Source organism: Leptonychotes weddellii, chromosome 3 (assembly GCF_054177405.1).
Source record: "Leptonychotes weddellii isolate Sample4059 chromosome 3, ASM5417740v2, whole genome shotgun sequence".
Taxonomy (NCBI): domain Eukaryota; kingdom Metazoa; phylum Chordata; class Mammalia; order Carnivora; family Phocidae; genus Leptonychotes; species Leptonychotes weddellii.
In genome coordinates, this window is record NC_138371.1 from 147,865,477 (window position 1) to 147,880,131 (window position 14,655).

The window sequence follows — 14,655 nt, forward strand, 5'->3', positions numbered from 1 at the left end:
CAACCTGACCACACCAAGGAATAGAATCCAACCTGACCACACCAAGGAATAGAATCCAACCTGACCACACCAAGGAATAGAATCCAACCTGACCACACCAAGGAATAGAATCCAACCTGACCACACCAAGGAATAGAATCCAAGAGTTTTCAATAAAAAATTATGAGTGTCTTCTACTCTGGGAGTTCGTTCTTAATTCCTTACAAAATAAATATTTGCATCATTCAATTATTTCTTCATATGGGATAACTAGAGCAGGGATTGTATTAGTATTTTTAATTACTGACAGTATGTGTGCTTTTTTAAATTTTGGTCTTGAGATCCCTAAGTGAAGTTCTGTAAACCCTACCAAGCTTGGTCAAATGAAACAGATTCTGTCTTAAACAAAGATGCCCTTATTGTACAGACTAGTTTATTTTCATCAAAATATGAAGCAGTCATACATTAGGAACATTTTTAGTAACTAGATCATACTATTTATTATTTTAGTAAATAGATCATAATAAGAAGCCCTAGGGGAAAAATCATTTTAAAACCATTTTATAGACTGTTATAGATAGACAGGATATCCAAGAAGTTGAAAGACTTAAGGACTAAATTAACTGGGTTATATAACATTATGTAGACCTAACCATAGTAATGGCAGTCTTCTTTTTTCTTTTGGCAATTTAAGCAACTGAAAAATTTTCCCAAGATGCATAAATATGGGCAACATTCAACATTTTAGGGTCTTATTTTCCTCCTCTGTGAAATGAAGGGTTACTCTCATATAATCTCAAAAATTATCATATGGTTCCTATCCTTTCTTTTATTAACATGGTGTATCATGCTGATTCATTTGCAAATGCTGAACCAACCTTGCAGCCCAGGAATAAATCCCACTTGATTGTGGTGAATGATTCTTTAATGTACTGTTGGATTTGATTTGCTAGTACCTTGTTGAGAATTTTTGCATCCATGTTCATCAGGGATATGGGCCCTTCATTCTCCTTTTTAGTGAGGTCTTTGTCTGGTTTTGGAATCAAGGTAATGCTGGCCTCATAGAATGAGTTTGCACCCAAAAAACAAATAATCCAGTTAAGAAATGGGCAGAAGACATGAATAGACATTTTTCCAAAGAAGACATACAGATGGCTAATAGACACATGAAAAGATGCTCAACATCAGTCATCATCAGGGAAATACAAATCAAAACTACAGTGAGAGGCCACCTGACACTTGTCAGAATGGCTAAAATTAACAACACAGGAAACAACAGATGTTGGTGAGGATGCAGAAATAGAGAAACCCTCTTACACTATTGGTGGGAATGCAAACTGGTGCAGCTACTCTGGAAAACAGTGTGTAATTTCCTCATAAAGTTAAAAATAGAACTACCCTACAACCCAGCAATTGTACTGCTTGGTGAAATACTGATTGACAGGGGCACATGCACCCAGATGTTTATAGCAGCATTATCAACAATAGCCAAATTACAGAAAAAATCCAAATGTCCATCAACTGATGAATGCATAAAGAAGATATGGTATACACACACACACACACACACACACACGCACACACAATGGAATATTACTCGGCCATCAAAAAGAATGAAATCTTGCCATTTGCAACTACATGGATTGAGCTAGATAGTATTATGCTAAGTGAAATAAGTCAGTTAGATAAGGACAAATACCATATGATTTCACTCATACGTGGTATTTAAGAAACAAAACAAGCAAAGAGGGAAAAAGAGAGAGCAAGAGGCAAACCAGAAAACAGACTCTTAACTATAGAAAATAAACTGATGGTTACCAGAAGGGAGATGGGTGGGGGGATGGGTTAAATAGGTGGCAGGGATTAAGGAGTACACTTGTTGTGATGACCACCAGGTGATGTATGGAAGTGCTGAATCACTATACTGTACACCTGAAACTAATATTACACTGTATGTTAACTATCTTGGATTTTAAATAAAACTTTTTAAAAAAGTAAGCCCACTTAAAGGCCTTACCCTGTATGTCTATGCCATTGTCAAGAGGGGCATTATTTGCAGGAGGTGGGCTTAACACTAGTGAAACCAAAATGCAAATAACTAACAGAATATAGTATCAGTGGGGAAAATAGATGCAAATGACTAGGAAAGGGGAAGCTTTTTTTTTAATTTGATGGACAAAGCAGCAATCTCACTATTTCATCTATAGCCAACCTAATATAATAAGCATAATGGACAACTTTCATATTCAGCGTTAACATATTTAAATAGCACTGTGTTGTACACCATACCTAAGACCCAATGAAAGAGCAAAGGCTTTGTAGTCACAGAGCTGAGATCATCCTCTAGCTCCTCCTCTTACTGTGTAGCTTTGAACAAAATACATAAACTGCTGAATTTTAGCATCCATGTCCATCAAAGGGCAATATTCTTCTAAATGTCATAAGAGTTTAATGATGTTGGATATTGTGAGTACATAGTACAGTGCCTGGAATTTAATAGAGTTGAATAGATGATAGCTATTATCAGACAATAATAAATAGGGCAGTGAACTCTGTCTGCTAAAGTGCTCCGCAATTCTGTTAGTAGAGAATATAGAAAGGGAGTCAGGTAGGAAGAGAGTCAAGGAGTCATGTGAACAGGTTGGAAACAGGTGCCACGCACATCAAAGACAAAGTTTAAACTATTCTTGGTTGTGGCATCCTACACCCAGGAATCCAAGTTCCCAGGAAGCCTGTGGAAACATTTCATTTGAAGCCTTCTGATTCAAACGTGAGAGGCTATAAACACTTTTTCTCTAACATAGACAATTCTGCTTGGTAAACTGGCCGCATCAGTGACGACTCAGTAACTCAGCCTATATAAAACATGCTCCAAAGAGTCCTAAAATACAAGATAGGATTTCTAGTGGATGTGAAGGTTATTGGCTCTAAGGCAATGATTTCTTGAACCAACGGAAGACTATTGAAAGATTTGTCAGAAACCAGAAAAATAATTTCTTCTTCTGCAGTTTCCAAGATCACATTGCAAAACATTCCATCTAGGAATCAGTAATGTGACAAAATAGTTTTTGTTTTACTCTAGCTAGACAATAAATACAATGCAGTGATTTAATATAACTGCATGAATTTATTTCTCCTTTACTGATATGACATATATATTATATTTATCTACCATGCTGGCTGCTATTATAAATGTACTGATTTTGTAGTCCTTAAAATAACCCATTTGACATCATTTGTGTGATATACACATGAAAAACAAATTTCACACAAAAACCAAATAACTACATATAATTTTCTATTGCAGGAGTCCATTTGGAGACTGAAATTTCTAATGAAGAACTTTAATCAATTTATAATTCTGAGACACTGGAACTATAAAGGATCTCAGAGACCATCAAGACTAATCTCCTCATCTAAAAAATAAGGAAACTGAATCCCAGGAAGGACAAATGTTTCATACAGGATCACACAACTAGTTAGAAACAGAACAGGGACAAAAACCCAGACCTTCTGACTCCACAAATGGTGCTCAAAACACTGGGCTGGTTATCAACTTAAAATAGATAGACCACTCCAAGAAATAATAGATCCACTGAAAAACATCTTTATGTAAAGTATGAGGCAGCTCTGTAAGCAAACAGTCAGAATCTTTTTTTTTTTTAAGATTTTATTTATTTGACAGAGAGAGACACAGTGAGAGAGGGAATATAAGCAGGAGGGGTGGGAGAGGGAGAAGCAGGACTCCCGCTGAGCAGGGAGCCCGATGTGGGACTCGATCCCAGGACTCTGAGATCATGACCTGAGCCGAAGGCAGACGCTTAACGACTGAGCCACCCAGGCGCCCAAACAGTCAGAATCTTAATGAAGTCAAGATGAGATTAACGAAAATTAAGAAGCCAGACTAATGAAGAAAGGCAAAAATTATTAAACAGGTAATATATTTAATTTCCCCCACTTACTTTGTGTTGGCTTACTGGAGACTTAAACATTGTACGAGAGCTATATACAGATGTCTTACATCTTTTTTTCTAGTCTTAAAGGATCTGGAGAGAAGCCACAAATGCCAAGAAGTAGGAGGAACAAAAGTAAATATAAATGGGCAACCTTGTTAATTTGAGAAATTTCAGGCAAGAGTTCATGTACCAAAAATGAGTTTGAGGACTAGATGTTCTACAAACAGGAAGAATTTAGGCATCAAAATCCAATTTGATCAAACCACTTTGTACAAACGAAAGAAAACTGTGTGCAAGACAGTTTGCAATGAAGTTGTCTGTCATTTCTGAGAAAAAGATTTTATATTCATACAAGATTCATAAGCAAAATCATGTCAAGTATGATGGTGTTGTTAAAGGATATAGCTGTAAAGTCAATGCATTCACCACAGTAAAAATTGTGTTTCATGTAAATATTGAGAAACATTTTAAAATGTGAATTCTAGTTACTAAATTTAAACATCCAGTGGGAAAATGGCTATAATAAAAGAAATTGAGCCTAGGACTATCTGTATTCAGGCACCAAATGCCACCAGGAAAGCACCCCAACGCAGTCTCCTGGCTCAATTGATTGTGGGGTGAACAACATATATCCCTGACAGGACCAGTAAGACCTTCTTAACATTGCAATGATCTGTATACATTTTAATCTCATGGTCACAACCTACAAAACCAAGACCTATACCAATATCTGAAAATTTAAAACTCATTATATGCTTTATCTCAAGAAAGAGAACTCTAAGATTGTATCCAAAATCTTGAAAATCAACATTGTTAACTATGAATATCAGTTCCCATATCCAGAGATCAGTAATTCCTATGTTTATAAATAATTTTTTGCATAAGAAATAATGCATTATTATAGAAAAGTAGAAAAGACATACATAAAGACAAAAAAAATAAATTACAAATGATAGGCAATGAGAATGAGGCAAGGATGTCTGCTCCCTCTATCTCTATATAATATATTGGAGGTCCTAGTCTGTCTTGCTGTAAATCAAGAAAAGGAGAAGGCATTCCAATTGGAAATAAAAAGTAAAACTTGCCTTGTTCATAGATGACATAATTTTATACGCAATAAGTTTTAATGACTCTACAAAATAAACTATCAGAACTAAAATGAATATAACACAGTCACAGAATATAAGGTAAATGTGAAAAATCAACCATATTTCTATAAATCAACAACAATGTTTATGTTCCAATAAACAATTGGAAATTTAAAAAATTTTAAATGCTATTACAGTAGTATTAACAAATGAAATACTGCGGATAAACTTAAAACACAAATGCAAGCTCTCTACACTGAAAACCATAAATATTGCTGAGAAAACTAATGGAGACCTAAGTAGGTGGAGAAACATACCATGTTCATGGAATGATTGATTCAAAGTTAAAATATCAATTCTCTCCATATTGACCTATAGATTCATTTTCAATAAAAATGCCATGAAGCTTTTTTGACTTGACAAACTGACTCTAAAAATCATGTGGAAATGGAAGAGACCTAAAATACCTGAAACAATTTTGAATATGAAGAACAAAGTTTGGAAATGTAAACTACCTGATTTGAAGAATTACTATATAAAGCTACAGTTGTCAAGACAGTGTGATAGTAGCACAAAAAGAGACATTTGAAAAAAATGGAACAAAATAGTGAATCCAAATATAGTTCCACAAATATCTGCTCAGTTTGGGGTCTTTAATTTTTTCTTGGTTTGGTTTGGCTTTTGGTTTCTGGCTCTTTAAAAATTTTATTAGAGGGGCGCCTGGGTGGCTCAGTCGTTAAGCGTCTGCCTTCGGCTCAGGTCATGATTCCAGGTCCTGGGATCGAACCCCGCATCGGGCTCCCTGCTCCGCGGGAAGTCTGCTTCTCCCTCTCCCACTCCCCCTGCTTGTGTCCCCTCTCTCACTGTGTCTCTCTCTCTAATAAATAAATAAAATCTTTAAAAAAAAAAATTTTATTAGAGTAATCTTTCCACCCAACATGGGGCTGGAACTCATGACCCTGAGATCATGAGTGTGGAGCCTACTTTAAAAAAAGAGATGTTTGGCTTTAAAAAAAAAAAAGTCCCCAAGGTTATCTGGGGAGAAAAAAAATGTTTTTTCAACAAATGGAACTGAAGAGTTGGATTATCAGTGTGAAAAAAAGATGAACTTTGACCCTTATTTCACATTGCAAACAAAAATCAACTCCAAATAGATCATCAGCCTAAATATAAACTTTAAAACTATAAAACTTCTATAACATAATAAAACAAGAAATAGAAAAACCCTTTGAATTCTTGAGGGAGCCAAGGATTTAATAAATAGAATACACAAAAATGAGTCATTTTTAAGGAAATGATTAAATGGATTTTAGAAAATTTTAAAACCTTTGCTTCTCAAAAAATACCACTAAGAAAGTTGGAAAGCCAAGTTGAAGACCAGGAAAGATTTTTGCAATACATATACCTGGCAAAGGACTTTTATCTAGAATAATAAAGAACTCTTACAACTCAAATGGATGATAGCCCAATTAAAAAACAGTGTGAGCACTGTGGTGCCTGGGTGGCTCAGTCAGCTAAGCATCTCCCTTCGGCTCGAGCCCCACATCGGGCTCTGCACTCAAAGGGGAGTCTGCTGCTCCCTCTCCCTCTGCCCCTCCCCACCTTTCTCTCTCACTCTGTCTCTCTCTTTGTCTCAAATTAATAAATAAAATCTTTTAAAAAAATAATGTGAGGAAAAGATTTGGACACTTCACAAAAAAGACTTATGCATGGCTAATCTGTGCATGGAAGGCTGTTCAGCATTCTTAGTCATCAGGGAAATGCTGATTAAAACAAGATAGTGCCACAACCCCACTACAATTGTTAACATTAAAAACACTGATATTACCAACTATTGACATGAATGTGGAGCAACTGATACTCATACATTCATTATTCATGGCAGTGTAAATGGTGCACTCATACTGGAGAATATTTTGACCCAGCAATTGCACCCTTAGATATTTACCAGAGGGGCGCCTAGGTGGCTCAGTTAGTTAAGCATCCGTCTCTTGATTTTGGCTCAGGTCATGATCTCAGAGTTGGGAGATTGAGCCCCCACATAGAGCTCTGTGTTGGCCATGGAGCCTGCTTAAGATTCTCTCTCTCCCTCAGTCCATCCCCTCCCTAAAAAAAAAAAAAAAAAAGATATTTACCAAAGAGCAATGGAAACACATATTTATAAAAAGTCTTGACATAAATATTCATAGAAGCTTTATTAATAATACCATTAAATGGAACAACCCAAATGTCCATCAAAAGATAAAAGGATAAACAAACTGTGGTTTAAGCATGCAGTCAGGTACTGCTCAGCAATAAAAAGGAATGAACTACTGATACATACAACAACATAGCTAAAATCTCAAAATCATCATGCTAAGCAAAAGAAACCAGAACCAAACAATACGTACTGCCCGAGTCTATTCATATAAAATTTTAGAGTATGCAAAACTAACCCATAGTGACAGAAAAAAAATAGTGGTTGCGTGGGGCAAGGAGTTAAATTTTTGACTGTAAAGGAGCGTGAGCAAAATATGGGGGGATGATGAAAATGTTGGTATTTGTATTATGGTAGCAGTTACATAGGTTTATACATCTGTCAAAACTTGAAAGTATAATAGAACTTCCAGACTGACAAGCAAATAAAAAAGAAAGAGGGAAATTTTAGCAAGTCAACAAAAGTAGGGAAATGGAGATGGAAAAATAAATAGCAAATATCAAACAAGAAGACATAAAATCAAGTATATCACATGACCTGACCTATTTTTAAAGGACATTCTGGCCTCTGTTTTAAGAGGCTGAGAAGGTATAAGCAAGTTTTCTTCTAAATATTGCCTCTACAAAGAAGTCTTCCCTGGCTTCCTTCTCTAAAGCAGTCACACACATCCCATTTATGATTATAATACATAGAAAAATGCATAAATGAACAGAAAAATTACTAGAATTAATGTGATATTAGCAAGAGTCCTGGATACAAAAATCAATATATAAAAATCAATTTTGTTTCTATATAATAAACAAATAATTGTAAAATATTTTAAAATATCAAAAAACTAGGAATCAATACATTATAAAATATTACTGAAAAAAATTAAGTAAGACCTAAATAAATGGAGGCATATAATCATTCTCATGAATTGGAAAACTCAATGTTATAAAGATGTCAACTCTTCTACCTCCTACACTGTTGGTGGGAAAGCAAGCTGGTGCAGCCACTTTGTAAACAGTATGGAGTTTCCTCAAAAAGTTGAAAATAGAGCTACCCTACGACCCAGCAATTGCACTACTGGGTATTTACCCCAAAGATACAAATGTAGTGATCCAAAGGGGCACATGCACCCCACTGTTTATAGCAGCAATGTCCACAATAGCCAAATTATGGAAAGAGCCTAGATGTCCATCAACAGATGAATGGATAAAGAAGATGTGGTATATATATACAATGGAATATCATGCAGCCATCAAAAAAATGAAATCTCGCCATTTGCAATGACATGGATGGAACTAGAGGGTATTATGCTAAGCGAAATAAGTCAATCAGAGAAAAACAAGAATCATATGATCTCACTGATATGAGGAATTAGAGAAACAAGACAGAGGATCGTAGGGGAAGGGAGGGAAAAATGAAACAAGACGAAACCAGAGAGGGAGACAAACCATAAGAGACTCTTAACTACAAGAAACAAACTGAGGGTTGCTGGAGTGGTGGGGGGTGGGAGGGATGGGGGACTGGATGATGGACATTGGGGAGGGTAGGTACTATGGTGAGCGCTGTGAATTGTGTGAGACTGATGAATCACAGACCTGTACCCCTGAAACAAATAATACATTACATGTTAATAAAAAAAAATTTTTTTGAAAAGATGTCAACTCTTATAAAATTTACCTATGGATTCAAAATTTGTTTATGGATGAGAATTTCTACAGCTTTTGGTAGAAGGTGGCAATCTAAACTCCATATTAAAATGCAAAAGACCAGGGCACCTGGGTGGCCAAGTCCATTAAGCTTCTGCCTTCGGCTCAGTTCATGATCTCAGGGTCCTGGGATCAAGCCTACTCAGCAGGGAGTCTTCTTCTCCCTCTCCCTCTTCCTCTGCCCTCAATTTGTGCTCTCTCTCTTTCTCTCAAATAAATAAATAAAATCTTTAAAAAAAATAAAGTAAAATGCAAAAGACCAAGAATAGCCAAGATGAAGAACAAAATGAGAGTACTTACTTAACTAGACATACAACTGCAGTAACTAAAACAGCATGGTACTGTCTCAAGGATAGACAAATAGACCAATACAACTATTAAAAAATCCAGAAAGAAACTTACACATATTTGATGACCTGATTTATGATAAAGATAACACTGCAGAGCACTAGGGGGAAAGAGACTATTTCAATAAATGGTTCTGGGTCAATTGGATATTCAATTCTAAATAAATGAAATTATATCCCTACCTTCTATTATATAGAAAAATGAATTTTAGGTGGATTGAAGACTTAAATGTGAAATGCCAAACAAAGTTCCTAGATTAAAATGTTTGCATATATCTTTAGGATATTGAAGTAGTTTCAACTGAATATAAAAGTCCTAATGATAGGGAATAAGATTGATTAATTAAATTATAGTGAAATTAAGAACCTCTATTGAAAGATCCAATACAAAAAAGTAAATAGGCAAGTTATAGGATTGGAGACGATGTTTGCTACACTTAAAACCAACAAAGGGCCCAAACACAGACTGCAGAGCTACTATAAATCATCATTAAAGATACAACTCTACTCACTTGAATACGATAATCAAAAGGTCCCAAAAGGATAACCACATGGTCAACAAAGTTACGAAAACTGTCCAACCTCAGTAGTAACCAAGGAAACACAACCTGAGATCATAAATCAGTATCACTATAAATGCACCAGAATGACAGAAATTTAAAATCCTGATAATATAGTGGTGCTAATTTACTAACCTATGTATTTATGATTTGCATGTATAGTGTCCTCCACAATAAAAGTTACAACTAGTTAAAAAATAAATGGTGGGGGATCAATATTAGAAAGTCAATTAGGAGAGCAAACAAAAATATTCTAATGAATGCACAAATACCTAAACAATACTTACAAAAAGTAGAAGCTTTTGTCAAATATTTAATTCAGCCAATATTAATTTCATGCAATTTTAGTTAGAATCCTAATTTTGATGATTCTGTTGGGACTTTGGTGGGGAGAGAAGATGGATAAATTTTTTTTAGGATTCATAAGATAATAGAAAAGAAGACTGTGAACAAAGAAAAATGATAAGGGGAATATATGCATTACCAGATATTTAAATATACTATAAAGTCACTATTATCTCTGGGGCTGACACAGAAATAGATAAATATATTTGTGGAACAAAATAGAGTCCAGAAATAAATCCACAAAAGTGACATTTTAATTCGGTGGGAAATAATTGGTTTATTAATAAATGATCCTGGCATAATTGGCTATCTGTCTACAAGAAAACAAGCTAGCTCTACCTCGCACCATATGCCAAAATGAATTCCAGATGGATAAAATTTTAATGCAAAAATATTTTTGAAGTTTTTAAAAGTTAGAAAATTAAGAAATTTTCACAAACTTGAGGTAGAGAAAAACTTTTTATGCAAAACATAATTGTCTGAAGCCATAAATAAGAGACATATTTTGACTTCACAAAATTAAAACATATATATCTATGTCAAATCCACTGTAAACAAAGTCAAAATAAAAAATGACAAACTAGGAAAACATTTGCAGTTCATGCGACAAAGGACTACTACATCTGACAAGCAAAAAGAATGCCTCTATTTTGAAAAATAATGAAGAAATGAAAGAAAAATGGACAGGGGCGCCTGGGTGGCTCAGTCGTTAAGCGTCTGCCTTCAGCTCAGGTCATGATCCCAGGGTCCTGGGATCCAGCCCCACATCGGGCTCCCTGCTCCGTGAGAAGCCTGCTTCTCCCTCTCCCACTCCCCCTGCTTGTGTTCCCTCTCTCGCTGTGTCTCTCTCTGTCAAATAAATAAATAAATATCTTTAGAAAAAAAGAAAGAAAAATGGACAGAAGCTATAAACAGGCAATTCATAGGAGATGAAACCCAGTTGGCCAATAAATATGGAAAGATGCTTAGCTTCATGAGTATCTAGAGAAGTGGAAACTAAAGCACAATTCAAGTGGCACTTTTCACCCATATCAGTAAAAATAAGATGTATGGCATTCGGTACTGATGAAGATGTGGGGAAAGGAGTACTCTCGCATTTTCTTGCTGGGACTGAAGCTCTTAGCAGTAAGCTAATGTTAAGAGGTCTGGCAATTGCTATAAACATTCAAAATATACATACCTTTTGACCAAACAATTTCACTTTGGAAAACCTATTCTATAGAAACAAAAATACCAATGTGTGATGATAAATACAAGAATGATTGTTGCAACAATTTTTGTGGCAATAAAAAAGGAAAAATAGAAAACCCTGGAAACAAATGAATGTCATCAATATAGAAATAGTGAAATACATTGTGGAATATCCATTCTATAGATACAGCTTTTGAAACAAGATAGAAGGGAAGGGGGAAATGGGGAGGTGCTAATCAATGGGTATAAAGTTGCGGTAAGATGAGTAAGTTCTAGAGGTCTGCTGTACAACATTATGCCTCTAGATAACATTGTATTATCATCTAAAAATCTGTTAAGGGGGTAGATCTCATGTTCAGTGTGCTTACTACAATAAAATAAAATTTTAAATTAAGAAAAGAAAGGAAAACATTCAGATCAGTATCTATGCACTTATGGATATCCAGGATGCAATTCTAATCAGTATGCAAATAAGTATAGTAGGATAACTTCTTTGTAAAAGAGCAAATGAGATCCTGTAGATGTGTATACATTTCTATGAGCACTGAGAAAATCATGGAACTTTAACATCCAATATGTATATCAGTTTGAAACACCTGGGGATAGAGGGAATGAGACAAATTATCTCTTGATCCATCTTTACATTGTTTCACTAATTTCAATGAGCACATATTTTGTAAATACAGATTTTTACTCAACACTTTTTATAGAATACTTGGTAACTAATTGAAAACGGACATTTGACCCTATTCTAGTATAAACTCACACATTCTAATTAATATAAATTTTTTCTCCTCACGTCTCTGTCACTCTTCTTTCTTGATTTGGCTTTTGCCCCCTCAACATACATTGAAATGCTAGAGGGAAGTACATGGAAGTCCGTTTTGAAACACCATAAAGGTACCAGCCACCTGGGGCTAAGCCTTTCGAGCAAAATCCTGGGGAAAGATAGGTCAACCTTCCTGACATCGCAAACGGTGGGTGTATGCTGCCATTCATTGATTCTCTTTTTCTCCAGCAACGTTCAATGTTCAGATCAACCACATGAACTACAGAAGACTGCCTATTGGACTAAAATTGTGCTAAAAATACATTTCCTGTTCTGAAAAATGTAGAGAAATAAAGATGTTGCCAGTCTAGTAAAATAGGCCAACCAAAAGTATCAATTTGGAATTCAAATTCAGCAGGAGAAATAAGAAGCATGCAAATGCTACCCTATTCTCCTCTAAGTTTCCAGCATTTATATTTTTACTCCTTCTACAAGACAAATGCAGTGCCTAGCTTCACAGAGCCATGCAGATATGATGAGTGCAAACAGAAAAGGAGCACAGGATGATGTGGTAGTTCATACACTTGTCATCCTTTGGTTTGATTAATTAATTATAAAATATTTTGTTATATATGTTGATTCATATGATTTGTTGGGGGGTCATTTTTCTTTAAGGTGAAAGGACGATGTTTGAACTGAGGAATGGAGTGGAAGGAGGCACTGGAACATGACTGCTACTTGCAAGGGCACTGTTGGAACAAAAGAACCTGGAATAATTCAGGTAGCTCTTCTGCTGTCCCCCCTTCTCATCACACCACAGCGCATGACTGCTACCTGGATGGGAAGGTCAGGCATGGGAGGTTGTGTTCAAATCGGGCAAGCACACCTCTTCTGCTCTTTGGCTGGGTCATCTTCCAGAACGCAGAAATACATTCCCCTGTTGACATGGAAAAAAAGTTTACCATCTCGAGAAACTGCCTTGTATGGAGCAGAATCATACACCTATGGAGAGGATAACTGGAAGCTCTCTTAGCAATATCTGTCTCAGCTCTTTCTTTTTATAGATTAAGTCAGAGCAGAGCAGGTAAATAAGATGTTTAAGATCTCACAGCTACTAAGTAGTCTTTCCTCTCCATAATTCTACATCCCTATGGCAAGTCCTTTGAATGAGAAGCAAGCAAATATTTTTTGAATTTCCACAAGCATGAATTAAGATCTTTTTGAAAATTTCTGCAGTAGGAATGCTACTTTAAATACACAAAGAAAAGGGAAACCTGGGTGGCTCAGGTCTGCCTTCGGCTCAGGTCATGATTCCAGGGTCCCAGGATAGAGCCCCACAGCGGGCTCCCTGCGCAGCGAGGAGTCTGCTTCTCCCTCTCCCTCTGCCTCTCTCCCTGCTCATGCTCTCTCTCTCTTGCTCACTCTCAAATAAATAAATTAAATCTTTAAAAAAATACGCAAAGGAAATTTGCTATTAAAAGAAGTTGAACGTAGAGGACCACAGTGGAAGGGAGGGAAAACTGAACAGGAAGAAATCACAGAGGGAGACAAACCATGGGAGACTCTGGACTCCGGGAACCAAACTGAGGGTTACAGAGGGGAGGGGGGAGGGGGATGGGGTAGAAGACCCCGGGTAACTGGGTGATGGGTATTAAGGAGGGCATGTATGGTGATGAGCACTGGGTGTTTTATGCAACTAATGAATCGTTGAACACTACATTAAAAACTAATGATGTACTATATGTTGGCTAATTGAACATAATAATAAAAAATAAAATAATAATAATAATAAAAATCACGGACCTGTACCTCTGAAACAAATAATACATTTTAGGTTAAAAAAAAAAAAAAGAAGAAGAAGAAGATAGCAGGAAGGGAAGAATGAAGGGGGGAAATCAGAGGGAGAGACGAACCATGAGAGACTATGGACTCTGAGAAACAAACTGAGGGGTCTAGAGGGGCGGGGGGTGGGGGGATGGGTTAGCCTGGTGATGGGTATTAAAGAGGGCACGTACTGCATGGAGCACTGGGTGTTATGCACAAACAATGGATCATGGAACACTATATCAAAAACTAATGATGTAATGTATGGTGATTAACATAACATAATAATAAAAAAAGGAGAAAAAAGAAAAATAAAAAAATAAAAATAAGAAGCTGAAATGTTTTTAGTGAAATAAATATCCTTTCATCAATATTAGATTTCGGTTTTTAAATACTACTGTATTTTTCTGAGAGAAGGAAGTAATGCATTATTTTCTTAAACCGTATCAATGAAAAATCAATGCTCTTGTCACAATAGCTAGAGAAAAATCATTGCAATGATCCTATCAACTCCACCATTAGATAGTTACTGAGAAATGTCTTATGTTTCTATTCCACTAGATAATGTGCCCAAGTGTGTTTTTTTTAAAAGATTTCATTTATTTATTTGAGAGAGAGAGACAGAGATAGCGAAAGAGAGCACGAGCAGGTAGGAAAGGGAGAAGCAGGCTCCCCGCTGAACAGGGAGCCCAGATGCAGACG

General features: G+C 36.0%; 1 long non-coding RNA gene across 1 annotated transcript in view; it reads right to left on the bottom strand.

The window, feature by feature from the left end:
- LOC115941059 (uncharacterized) overlaps nt 1-14,655 on the bottom strand; it is a 116,172-nt gene that overhangs the window by 70,067 nt on the left and 31,450 nt on the right. The window contains exon 4 of the long non-coding RNA XR_014143821.1: nt 6,972-7,129. This is a non-coding gene — a long non-coding RNA (uncharacterized LOC115941059). The remainder of the gene's footprint in view (nt 1-6,971; nt 7,130-14,655) is intronic.